We start from the raw sequence: 12,764 nt of genomic DNA, 5'->3' as shown, positions 1-12,764 counted from the left end.
CTCCCCAGGCCCCAGTGGCCATCTGTATGTGAGGACTCCAGCCCTGATCCCACTTCGGGGCTCGAGACCCATGCACCCGATCACCCACTGGATCGCCCCACTTGCGCATTTCAAAAGCAACCTTATTATCATGTCCCAAAATGTATTTAATGATGACTCTGCCTGAGCCTTACTAATAGCATCAACCCTGCTGTGCAAGCCAGAAAGTTGCAGCTCCTCTCTCCTTGCCCTCCCACAGCCAAGTAATCACAGAGTCCTTCTTATTGTGACTTCCAAGTTACTTCCGAACCTTCCCCCACGCTCCCATTATCAGTGGATGCCGCTACTGCCACAGCCTCCAGGGTCCCGCCCCTCCCTCCAGCCCCTCTTCACCCCGAGGCCAGGGTGATGTCCCTAACAAGCAAACCTCATCACGTGACACAGCTCAGTGGAATGCCAACTACCCCCGGGTGGAGCCCGGCTCTGCATCTGGCCTCCCTTGCCCATTTCTCCACCTTAGCTTTTGCCACGTTCCCTCCCCTTATTCTAAACTGGTGGTTCTCAGGTCGGCCTGCACATCAGGATCACCTAGACAACTCTCTAAAAGTACCAGTGCCCAGGACCCCACTTTAGGACAATCAAATACCAATCTGGCTGCTGGGTGTAAGGGATAGCCAGAGGCCCTCTGTGTTAGCTGGAAGGAAGGTCTTTCAGTCTTCTGGAAAGCGCTCTCACGTCCTGGCCTTCACACCTCCTCAGCCCTGTACTGAAATGTCATCTCCTCAAGGATCATAGTCCCTAACAACGCCCCCCACCCCCGCCGGGCCTGGCGAGGCCCCCCATTTATGTTCCCATATCAACCCCCTTGTTGCTGCCTAGTGAGCTTTAAAATCTCTTAGCCTGGCACTAATGCCTACAAACGAATACAAGAATTAAGTAAATTCTAAGCATCAGATATGCTGAGAAGCTACAGTCGAGGAAGCCTGAAAAAGAAAACACGACTGATGATGGGGAAGACGTAAACCAAAGCTGTGACGTCCTGGAAAGAGACTCATTTCCATGGTGAAGGGTTGGCAAGCAGAGGCCACTTGGTGCCTAAATTCTGAAAGCTTTCCCAAAGGCACATATCTCATCCTCATCATCTTCCTAGCTCATCGGAGATGATAGACAGGGACTCATTTGCCCCACTTAGCAAAGGATGAGACTAAGCTGCTTGCCCAAATGACCAAAGAAGACCAGAGGAAGATGAATCAGAGGTGGGCCCCATGCCTGTGTTGCTCAAGGCACCAGGCTCTCCCTTCTAGAGTGGCTAAGGTTAAACACGCCCAAGCAACTCCTTTTCTACCGTATTTCACACAATGCTTATTAAGGTCCCCATTCAAGTCTTGCTAGTAATTGAAAAAATTATATATGTGCAATGAGAATGAGTTAATGTTAACAGAAGAACCTTCACTTTTGCGTCTCCTGACTTTTTAACTTTGAGCTTATAACTTAACCTTGCATTTTTGTGGGGTTCTTTACATTTTATATGGAGGCGTAAAGTCGTATTTGAGATATCATTCCATTAGCCATACAAGCAACTTCATAGGCTATTATGTGGCATCAACTTTTTCTGTAAAAATAAATTGTTAAGGATATTATTCCTGGAACAGAATAAATTCTTGGAATTACTGAGTAACTTATGTACCGTACCACGGTTCCAAGAACACATTACTTATTTTATCATGACAAAGTAAAGTTATTAATCTTCTGGCTTCCATTTCAACAATGAGAAACGCTGTGAGACGCACAGACACCTGCATTACATTTCAGTTCAACTTTATATCATCCATAAACATCTCTGTGTTGGACACCTCATCCAAACAAATGCTCACCGAACACTCTATGTAGCATTCGATTTTATGAAACTATAAAAGTTCCTTGCTGTTAATTACAGAGACAAATGTCTCATCACACATTTGGTTACCGGATAGCATAATTAGTTTTCTCCATTAACCTGTCAGATATAAAATTTGATTTCTAAGTAAAAAAACATTGTAAAACCCTTGCAATCCAAATGGTACAGTATATTTGTACAGTATATTTGTATGTTTGGGGAAAAAACAGGGCAAAACCAAGAAAACAATTTTATGGATTCTTATTTACAAGGATACTGATTGTCTATTGCTGAAAGGAAATCTGTCAAACTTCTTAATGATTTTAAAATATATGATCGGATAGTCATGTAAGAAGCTGTCCTTTGCATAGAAAGGGGGCTTGGGAACCTGGCCATGAACGGAATGTGCCCTTTGATCTCGCGCTGGGTGTGGTGACGCGGCTGAGTGGGTCCACCTCAGGCCCTCATTTCTGCCCCCTTCACACGGGCATCTGGGGGACAGCTGGGGAAGGGAAGGGCATCCAGTCTATTGCAATGCGATAGTTTTTCTCTGCTCAAAGCTCAAAGCTAACTGACCCCACAACTGTGGCCGGCAGAAGAGCTCCCATGTGTAGGGGGCATTTCTGATGGTGGCAAGGACTGGGGTGTGGGGGTGCTCCTGACGTTTATGAACATTGGTGCGGCCCACACTCAGACCTCTTGTAACACGTGGGATAGCCCTGCACAGGAAGACCGTCTCCCCTCAACAGCCTGTCCCGCTCACATCGGCTGCTAATGACACGTTAATATTGTAAACATGGTACTCATTCACTTGGTCAGAAACAGTTGTTGTGAATCTAGTCCTGTGCACCAGGAGCACAGCAGGCGGAGCCTTGCCCTGCAGGAATTCAGGCCGAGGCCCGAGACACGAAGGCCCCGGCAGTCAGTCCGGGGCACGGGGCTGTTCCGGGCAGGGCCCGCAGAGCTGACACCAGGCCGGCGCGCTACCGTGTCCGGAGGTGGCTGCACAGCGCGGTGTACGAGCCAGGCCCTGGAGGCCAGGGGCCGGTATACACACAAAGACACAGTGGTGCGTCCTCTTTCAGGGTTAAATTTTAAGAGGGGGACCTGCCGTTAACCTAATGGCATTAATGGCCATTAACCTAATAAAAAAAGAAAAAAAATACCAAATGAAAAATATAGCCTCGATCCTCGGTGCTGACAATGTTTACTCCTGGTATGTGAGGTCCAGTTAGCTACGAAGGATATGTAAATTTTCACCCTTTGAAGCCAGGGAGGGACTTAGAGGTAAATGAGTTGAATAATAAGGTTTCAAAATGGCTGATTCCACCACTTTACTTTGAATTTAAAGTGGACATCTTATCTTCATTCATTCCCCGAGCATGTACTTAGTGACCAGCGTGGTGCTGGGCAGTGGGGACACGGCAATGATTCTCAGGGAGTTTACACCCCAGTGGGGTGTGTGTGTGGGGGGAGAGAGAGAGAGAGAGAGAGAGAGAGAAGCAAACTGGCTTTGCTGTGATAGCACCAAGCCCTGGATGCCATAGAAAGAGAGGTGAGGGGAATCAGGGAAGGCTGCCTGGAGGAAGTCACATCAACTTGGGAGTCTTCAGAGATAAGAGAGAGCCACGGAAAGGAGAGGGAGGATGGCTCAAGTGTGAAATTCCAAGCAGAGGAGGCGGTATGTGCAGCCACCCGGGTGAGAAAGCACCCGGCCTCAAAGGCGAGGATGGATTCCTGTTGCAGGAATGAAAGTGGGGTGGTGCTGCTGAAGCCTGGGGGGCGGAAGGAAAGCCTCAGCAGTGAGCCTCAGGGCGACAGGTGGCATTTCGGGCAGAGTCTTATCTGTCAGGGGAGGAGCCTGAGTCCTCCTTGAGTCTGCTCCTCCCCCTGCTCCTCCCTGGCCCACCACCCCCTGCTTCTCCGGCGCATTCCATTCCAGGTAGCGTTCTCTCCAGTAATCTGTGACTTGTAAGACTAACAGAGTTGCTTTGTAAATGTCCTAGATCTATTTTTAACTTGGAGATGCAAAACACAATGTTCCAAAATCTTTATTTTATCTTATAGATAGCCATGTTATTTTCTTCCCAAAGTAAAAATCCATATTCCCATGGGAACCAGAGAGGCTAAATTGTTAATACATCTCCTTAGAGTCCGTCCTTTGTGGAGGTTTGTTTTTTGTTTTTTGTTTTTTTTAATGATTTGGTCATGATCAGGGCTGGAAGAGCAAACCATCAAAACATATGACACATTTCACTCACAGGGCAGTTCCTGAACCACACCAAGTCTCTGAGAAACAGAAAGAGGCAACTTTTTCTCCAGACGTGGGCCTGGGTGAGTGGGCCCAGCGTTCTCTCTCTCGTGGGGGACGAGCCTGGTGGATGCATAGCTTGCTGTTTTCCTGAAACTTAAGTAGGAAAACTTGGTTCCGGTGGAACCGGAGAGCCAGACAATGCCACCTTCAGTTGATACACAGGTCAGTACTATGTTAAGCACCTCTGTAAAGTGGGGCCCATGTCACAGCACAGTACCACACCAGCAGGCCGTATACTATTGCTCAGTTTTGGTTTGCACCATGTCGCTGACTTTCATGGGTGAGGTCCTCTTCTTTTTGGTCTTTTTGAGATTTGAGGGAAAACAAATAGGTTTCAAGCTGTATCTCACAAATCAACATCAGAAATCCCAAATTTCCGTGCTACTTTAATATACTATAAAAGATTCTTCAGTTACATGAGGCATATTTTAGTTTGGCTTGCTAACTGTCTCCAAAATCTCAATGGAGTGATGTGTGTATATATATTTTAAAGTTTATTTATTTAAGAGAGAGAGAGCATGAGCAAACATGAGCAGAGGAGAGGCAGAGAGAGGGAGAGAAAGAATCCCAAGCGGGCTCCGTGCTCTCAGCACAGAGCCTGACTCGGGGCTCAAACTCACAAACCGTGAGATCATGACCTGAGCTGATGGCGCCCCCAGAGTATTTTTTTTTTAATGTTTTTATTTATTTCTGAGAGAGAGAGAGACAGTGTGAGCAGAGGAGGGTCAGAGAGAGAGGGAGACACAGAATCGGAAGCAGGCTCCAGACTCTGAGCTGTCAGCACAGAGCCCAACACGGGGCTCAAACCCACAAACCGTGAGATCATGACCTGAGACAAAGTCAGACGCTTGGCCGACTGAGCCACCCAGGCGCCCCCAGAGTGATGTATTTTGAAGCGACTCTTCAGAGTTCTGTATGACAGTGTCCAATAATTCGAACATTTAGATACTTGAGTACCTATCGTCCGGGTTCCTATTATGAACACAACACTGTGCTGGGTGCTTCAAAGGATACAAAAAAGAATCCAGGTCAGGCTTGCTCTGTGACCTTACAATTTACAGGAGGAGAGACGGTGCAAATAAACAACCACCATTCAGTGTGGTAATTGTTGAGGTCTGGGGGCGATAGGGGTGTCTGCAGGGTGACCTGAGCGCCACAAAGCTGTGCACAAAACAAGTATTCGGCAGCGCATGGTAAATGCCACATGATGTTATTATTTAGCGCTAAGGTGTTCAGACGAACAGAAAACTTCTATTTAGGAGAAGGGAGAAGGGGACAATGAAAATAAGAATACAGCCTTTTCTACCTTGAAAAAGTATTTTATCGTATAGCATTTCCAATATGCTGCAGGCGAGCCTGCTGGGGAAGTTAGGGCCAGTATTACTATTCTGCTACAGAAGATAAAGAAAGCCTCTCAAGTGTTTCGTGCAAGGTGCTATTAACTGTTAACCTGAGATTCAAACCGAGGTTTTCTGACTTTAAATCTGACTTCTCTCTATTGTGCCATACAAACTGAGAAGGCCGCCAGGCCTTGGTAATGTTTGAACTGGCTTTAGAAACCGCAAGGAGATAGGCTTGCGATGGATGGGGTCTGGAAACGGGCTAAGATGTGCGAGAGCTNATTGTGCCATACAAACTGAGAAGGCCGCCAGGCCTTGGTAATGTTTGAACTGGCTTTAGAAACCGCAAGGAGATAGGATGGGGTCTGGAAACGGGGTAAGATGTGCGAGAGCCCGGAGGGAAAAGGCTGGCAAGGAGCGTGCGCTCGGACGCGGAAAGGGGCTCCGGGAGGGAACCCTAGGAGATCAAGCAAATGTGTTTAGTAGGAAGAAGAGGGAGAGAAGACTTGGAAAGGTGCGCTAGAAGCAGAGAGCAAACAGCAAAGGGAGGGGGAGAGGGGCCTGGGCTTTCTCAGAGGCGGAGCAGACACAAGGAGGGAGCTGTGTCCACAGCCAGGCTCCCGTCTGCGAACTCTCTGACCTTGAGCAAACTGACATTTCCAAAGGCCTGTATTTTTCATTTAAAATGCAAAGAACAATACTTCTCCAGTTTGGGAAAGTGCCCGGCCTACAGCAGATGGTTCAACCAACTTCCTTTCTTCGCAAGCGGGTCCTAGGCTCTGCCCACCCCTCCCCTCTACTGACGGGGCCCCCTCTCTTATCTGGAGCTACGCTCTGTCGGGGAGAGGATGAGCGGTCACACGCTAAAATGAGCCCATGTGGGCAGAACGGCACAGGCAGGCAGCCCCGACATGGTGAAAGAAGGCAGAACGGGACATCAAAAGCCCAGATTTTAAAACGCGCTTAACTACTAATTACGGTACAACCTCGTGCAAATCACTTTCACCTCCGAGCTCAGCTTCCTGTCTGTATAACGGATAGAACACCTGCCTCACAGTGTGGTTGTGATCTTGGCTAAATGATTAATCCAAGTGTGCCACAGGCCTGATTGCAGATACCTCCCGAACCTGAGGCAGCGAGTAGTCTCTAGTGCGTCTGCCGTGGCCCCCACAGGTTCAGAAGCACGTTCACAGGCTCGTATTCAAAGGAGCTGTCAGTGTTTGAGAGCCTTCAAGGTGGGGCTCTTGGCTTTGACTTTGCTCGCAGTGATCTGTGAAGCCGTTGGTGGATCCGCAGGATACAGATAGGCAGATCGACGTTAAGTGTGTAGGAAGCCTCAGAAAACACTTTTACACGGTGACAAGGGCTCCCTAAAAGCTGTGCAGAGTCCCGCAGATGCGGGCTGTGTTGCGTGGAGCCCCGTGATTACTCGCAAAGTTCTTAGCATGGTGCCCCCACGCAGCAGGCGCTCCCAAAATGACACCTACTATTATGGGCTACATGTCTAACCCCCAAGAAACACTCAGACCCACTTGGACCTTCATTTTATTTGAGGTTGCTTCTCACTCATGGAAGTCTAGCCACAGGTGAGGTGAAACATCGGGGCCCCCTCCCTCTTGCGAAGAAACAGGAACCCAGTGGGACCCAGGCTGCCTGACTCAGTGAAGAGGACCCCCTCCCCCATTGCACACATGTACCTGCCCACCTCTCCAGGGAGGAGACTTACATCGTCGTCGTTAGAGGCTAACTCCTTAACCTGAAAAAGTGGGTATGGATTATTCGAGTGTGTCACCTTTGAGGAGACTAGGGACTCTGGTGGGGGCGGCTGTCATCAAAAAAGCCACTGAAAAAAGATTTAAAAATTCAGAGATCTCAGGGGCCCCTGGGTGGCTCAGTCAGTTAAGTGTCTGACTTGATTTCGGCTCAGGTTATGATCTCGGGGTTCATGAGTTAGAGCTCCGTGTCGGGCTCTGTGCTGTCAGCTTGGGATTCTCTCCCCCTTTGTCTCTGCCCCTCCCCTGCTTTCTCTCTCTCTCAAAATAAATAAACATTAAAAAAATTCAGAGATCTCAACCCTGCTCAAAGGGCATGGTGACTACACTCTGTGCTTCATCTTCTAAAAGCTGTATAACTTAGTGTCAAAAGGAACAAGAACAAAAAAACAGACAAACATAAAAGGAAGGAGAAGAGGGTCGGGGCCTGGCACGTAATTGGAGCTCAATAAATATTTGTTGAATGAATAAATGAAAGAGACTGAACATCTGAAAAACAGACATGTTTCAAATTTATTTCATAGTAAATCTGAAAGGAAATCCAACATATAAAAAGAGATTTTATTACGTTTCCTTTAATGCTATGAGTAATAAACTCATTGTCTCATAAAAATACTTTCTAAAAGTGCTCTGCTACCAGCTAAGGTCTCCTGATGATTCCTGAAGTGTGTGGCCCCACATGGTAGAGGGGAAAAAAATCTTTGGACAGGAGACGTGGGTTTCTGCCAGGTTCCACTATTTATGAGCAAGTCACTTCACTCTGAGCCTCAGTTCCTTCCTCCAGGTAATGGGAGTAAGAACATGTGCCCCAGTGACCTCACAGGACTACTGTAAAAACCCCAGGGTGACAGATGTAAAAGCACTTTTTAAACTACGCGTATGACCTTCACTTAACGTCTGGGTCTTGTGACACTTACCCCTCTGCTGTAGCTTACAGCACCCTTCTTCACCTCCCCTCTGCCTGTGCAAATCTTCCCCAAGTTCAACGTCTAGCCTTTCCAGAGCTTTCCGCTTGAACTTACGTTTGATCCTTCCCTTCCAACACTGCTTTTGCTCGTTGCCCCAATGGGTCACATTTGTCAATTAATCATCGTTCACACAGAAAGGCATGCGGTGGGCTGTTTTCAGTGCAGGCGGATATGCACTGGGACCCCGGCCATGGCACTTGCTACTTGAGATGCCCCTGGCAGGCTACCAAACACCGAAGTCCCGTGTATAAAATGGGGATGATGACGACTCTTGTAGGTTTGCTGGGAGAAGCAAATGAGGTAATTCGTGTGAAGTACCCAAGTCAATACCAGTGCACGCACGAAGTGCCCAAACAATGGTGGCTTTTATGACCACTGAATATTGCTTCCTTGATGGTGTTCAGAATTTCTCCTCTCTCCCCAAATGCCTCTGTCCTATCCATTTCTTTGGTTACTCCCAACCCCACTCCTGTTCCAGAAAAGTGCTGAGTGCACAGTATTTTCTTTAAAAAGACATCTGTTGAACCGATTAAAACAAGTTGTTGTTCCTCTCCAAACAGGTGCTCGCATTTTTATTGTAGGCCCATCCCAGCCAGCTGGACCATGTCAATGTCTACAGGGTGAAATACCCTCATCTGGGTATTTTGTTATCACATGAAAACTGTGTGAGTGACTCGCAAAGCACTCAGCCAAGCCATTCACACCACTAAGCCGCCCTGCCTCCTTGCTGGACGGGCCTCCTTAGTCAACAATCTACATCTACTCCAGAGAAAAAGATGTCACATGGGAACTCTGCCAGCACCCGGAGTGGCCCCCTTCCCGGAGACATGAACTTTAACCTTCTAGGTGCAGATAGCATTAAAGACTATACCGAGGTCTGAACACAGAAAATCCTACACAACACCTAGGGGCCGCATTTCAGGACTGCATTATAGTTCAAACGGCATCTTCTGGTGTCCTGCTCACAAACTGCCTCCTTCCGTGTCAGAGACCTCACATGGAAATCTACACCCTAGCAAGTAGGGTTATGGATAGACTCTGGCAATTTATAAAAACAAACATGATGTAAAGCTCTGCTTTGAGAAGCGTACCTACAAACTCAAGATGCCTGTATTTCAGAACACCATCAGCAACCAAATTCTTAATCTCATACGCCATCAGTAACTATTCCCGATTGCTCTAGAAATTATGTTAGTGTAATCATTCGCTCTTCCACTTTAAAAAAAAAAAAAAAAACGGATCCAGAATTCACAAAATAAAACTGGTCGTTGGGAACCGTATCGCATTTTCCCCAGAATGAGCAGAAGACTGAGAAGTAACTGTTCGAACTTTTGTCTCTTTATGTCTGAGGCCTTCTTGACCAGTAACTTGGAAAGCTGATCCGAACCCTGGTCTTTCACTGATGTTCGCTTATCTTCCTGGATTCGAGCTGGGAAAAATGAAAGCAGCAATGTGTGCCCCTTTGAAGAGTGCACAGTTTCCTGGGTTCTGAGCACTAGCGTCTTCTAGTTCTTCACCCCCTCCTCTCTTACACCCGGCAGTACTGTTTTCCAAATTCACAGCAGAAAGGGGGAAAAAGTCTGCTTTGTTGGAGAATAACTGAACCAAGGACATGATGTTCCATTTTGATGATAAATGTAAATTTTCTACTAATAGGCAAATTCCTCGTTTCAAACGGCTATGCCGAGTGGTACTTAGATACAGAATTCCAACCAATCAAGGTTAGGGAAAGGAAAATACAGAATTCCAACTGATTAAGTTTAAGGAACTAAAGAGAGTACAATCCAAGAATATTCTCCTTCTGGGTCATAGCATTTCACTTGACTATTAACTTTTTGGTTTTTAGTTCTCTTAACAGTAAACAGGTGCTGAGCCTAAGTTGCTGGCCTCAGTGATATTCTCCCCTCGGACGGAAAGATCTGTGCCTTCAGTGGCTGCATATGTAAGAAATGCTGACACTTCCCTCCCATTTTACCTCCATCAAGTATCCGTTTGATTTCTCAGTCCTTTTGCAACCCACCCTTTTTCTTCCTCAAGGCAAGAAGGAGAGATCTCGGGGACAGAATACTACGCCATCTGGCTTTAACGTTGTTCGGATTTTCAGTCCTACTCACACTGGGTCTGAACAGAATTCCTACTTCCTTCTGCTCTCAATTCTCACCAGAGATCTGGCAATTCTGGCCCTGGCTTTTCATCACTCTCGCCCCGACGGTCTCCCATGTTCTGCTCCCTTGTTGTGCAGCACCCGGCTCTCACCCTACCTCTGGGAGGTGGCGGAGCTGTTCGGGATGGGCATGGCCGAAGCCACATGCCGCCATGTGCTCTCCGCTCTTACTTAATGAGTACTGCACTCTTGGTGGCAAAATCTGAAGTTCAGTTTTTGGTTCACGGTCTGCAACTGACAAGCTGCACATGCAAGGTCCTTCACGTACGGGGTCTGTGACAAACACTGCACTTGGAAAGAGCGGCAATGTGTGGGACGACCTACCTACTCATTCATCAGGCGGCTACACTCGTCTGATGTACCTCACAGCCTGTGGCTCGGCTTGTCCCTGAGGGGAGCTGGCAGAGAGGATGGGAAGGACAGAGCATGGCTAGTCCCTCTGACCACAAACACTGGTGTGAAATGCGTACCGATCCAGGAAGAGGAAAGCTAATACTATCAAGAGGTGGTTCGGCGACAATCGCACTTTGATTTTCCTTACGCTTTTTGACTGTAGATTTAATTTAATTTTGTCATGGCAGGATTAGCAACCAGGCCACAGAGGTGAAGGGACATTATAATAAGACAGCGTATTAATCCTCTATCCCACCCAAGGCAGAAGCAAAACCAAACAAATAGCGGCTTCCTGGAAATTGAATTTCTGTTATCCAGATGTCAAAGATGTAATACCCCAATTACACAAACTATTGCCAGTGAACCATGCCAGCGAATATGCAATGGAAATGGGGTGAGCACAGAGCGACAAAACTGCTCAGTCAGCATCTGGCTCTGGGAGTGAGCGATAATTAGCACTGTGTGTAGACACTAATAAACATTTATGTCTGAAATTACAACTTTTAGCAATGTTAATAAGGGATATATTGGCAATCTGTAAAATAAAAGGTCTTGAAAAGAATGTCATACATTAAGCAATGGCAGGCATTTCCCGTTCTGGCACAATCTTTTTTTTCCCCCCTTCCCCCTAATTGCAAATGGCCACACTGTTTTGCTGAGAAATTCATTGACATAGGAACCTACCTAAATAAATGGGTTGTGTCTCTTTGGCCTCCCCATTAACATCGTTGCTGAATTCTGAGATCTTATATACCTCATGGTGATAATCTGGGATGAGAAAACAACGAAAAATTAAAATTCTAATGACCTGCAAGATATGAATAAGCAATAAAGACTAGACTCTCGTTATACAGCAGGTGTATAATCTATACTTTAATTTATAAACATAATTTCCAAGAACTCAGTTAATCACAGAATTCATAGTCACTAGTAATCCCTAAAACTTTGCTTACTCTGAAAAAGTACACAAACTTGAAATATTACTTTGACTTTAGAAAACGGCTTTGCTGATCACATAGTTTTCCCAGTAAATTTGGCCCACAGATGCCAATTACTAGGCGTCTTTTCTTTAAAATGACAAGCATGTTTATAAGGAAAAGAAAAACCTTGCCCAACATAGGCCACGGGGGGGTGGGGTGGGGGGGGGGAATTCCTAAATTATCTCCACAACCCATTTCCACGAGTACAGCATATCAACACCATGCTTTAGGGCAACATGACACTCTGTTTTCTCAGTTTACCCAGAAAAATCCCAGCCTTTAAGCAGCTTACAGGAAAGCACAAATGGAAAGAAAACTGATTTGTTATTTCAAATATAGTATAGCTTAGATAAGAAAGCAAGATTCTCATCTTTCACACAAATGAATCTTTCGCATTCAGCTATGGCACTTTAATATGCAATAGTTTATTTTCTAAAAATGCACCTGCAGAGCAGAAAGAAGAATCAGACCCATAATTTAAAGAAGGAAAAAAAAGGAAAAAGAAAAACTTGCTATGTCAGTGAAACTTTAAAATACAGTACTTTAAGAGTTCCTTTCTTTTCTACAGAGGCTACCGTACTTGCCAATAGTCTATTTCTAAAAAGTAGCATCATCTAGGCAAGAAAACAGAGGTTTCTTCTTAAAAGCGATTCCCATTTATTTATTTATTTGGTGGCTTGAGACCTGCCTGACAGGACATGGTCTACAAAACTACTCTCACTTTTCAGATAGAGTAGTTAAGTTCCCTGAGGTCATAAATAAGAAAGCAGCCTTCATTCCTGAATGAATCCATAGACCAACAGGCACATATGGAGATTTTTAAAGTACAAATGACTGAGTAATCAACACGGAAAAAGAGGGAAGAGCCAAATATTTTGAATACGTAAAACTATGTCAGGCCTCTTTCATGAATCAGTATCCAAACTAAATCAGGGAAAACAGATATGAGCAGATCTTCAAAATGTCTATATGAAACCA

The 12,764-nt window shown here is 46.1% G+C and overlaps 1 protein-coding gene across 10 annotated transcripts in view; it reads right to left on the bottom strand.

Moving 5' to 3' along the window:
• BEND7 (BEN domain containing 7) overlaps positions 1-11,594 on the bottom strand; it is an 88,445-nt gene extending 76,851 nt beyond the window's left edge. For 9 of the 10 annotated variants that reach the window (XM_077758479.1, XM_077758474.1, XM_077758475.1 and 6 more), the window contains exon 1: positions 11,491-11,573. The gene's annotated coding sequence lies outside the window, so the exon portion shown is untranslated. Of the gene's footprint in view, positions 1-11,490 lie in introns of all 10 variants that reach the window. The other variant, XM_077758482.1, reaches the window with a different exon arrangement.
• Between the last annotated feature and the right edge of the window lie 1,170 nt (positions 11,595-12,764).

The sequence above is a fragment of the Crocuta crocuta genome, unplaced genomic scaffold, assembly GCF_008692635.1.
Source record: "Crocuta crocuta isolate KB4526 unplaced genomic scaffold, BGI_CrCroc_1.0 scaffold32, whole genome shotgun sequence".
Lineage (NCBI taxonomy): Eukaryota > Metazoa > Chordata > Mammalia > Carnivora > Hyaenidae > Crocuta > Crocuta crocuta.
This window is presented reverse-complemented; position numbering and strand designations above follow the sequence as displayed.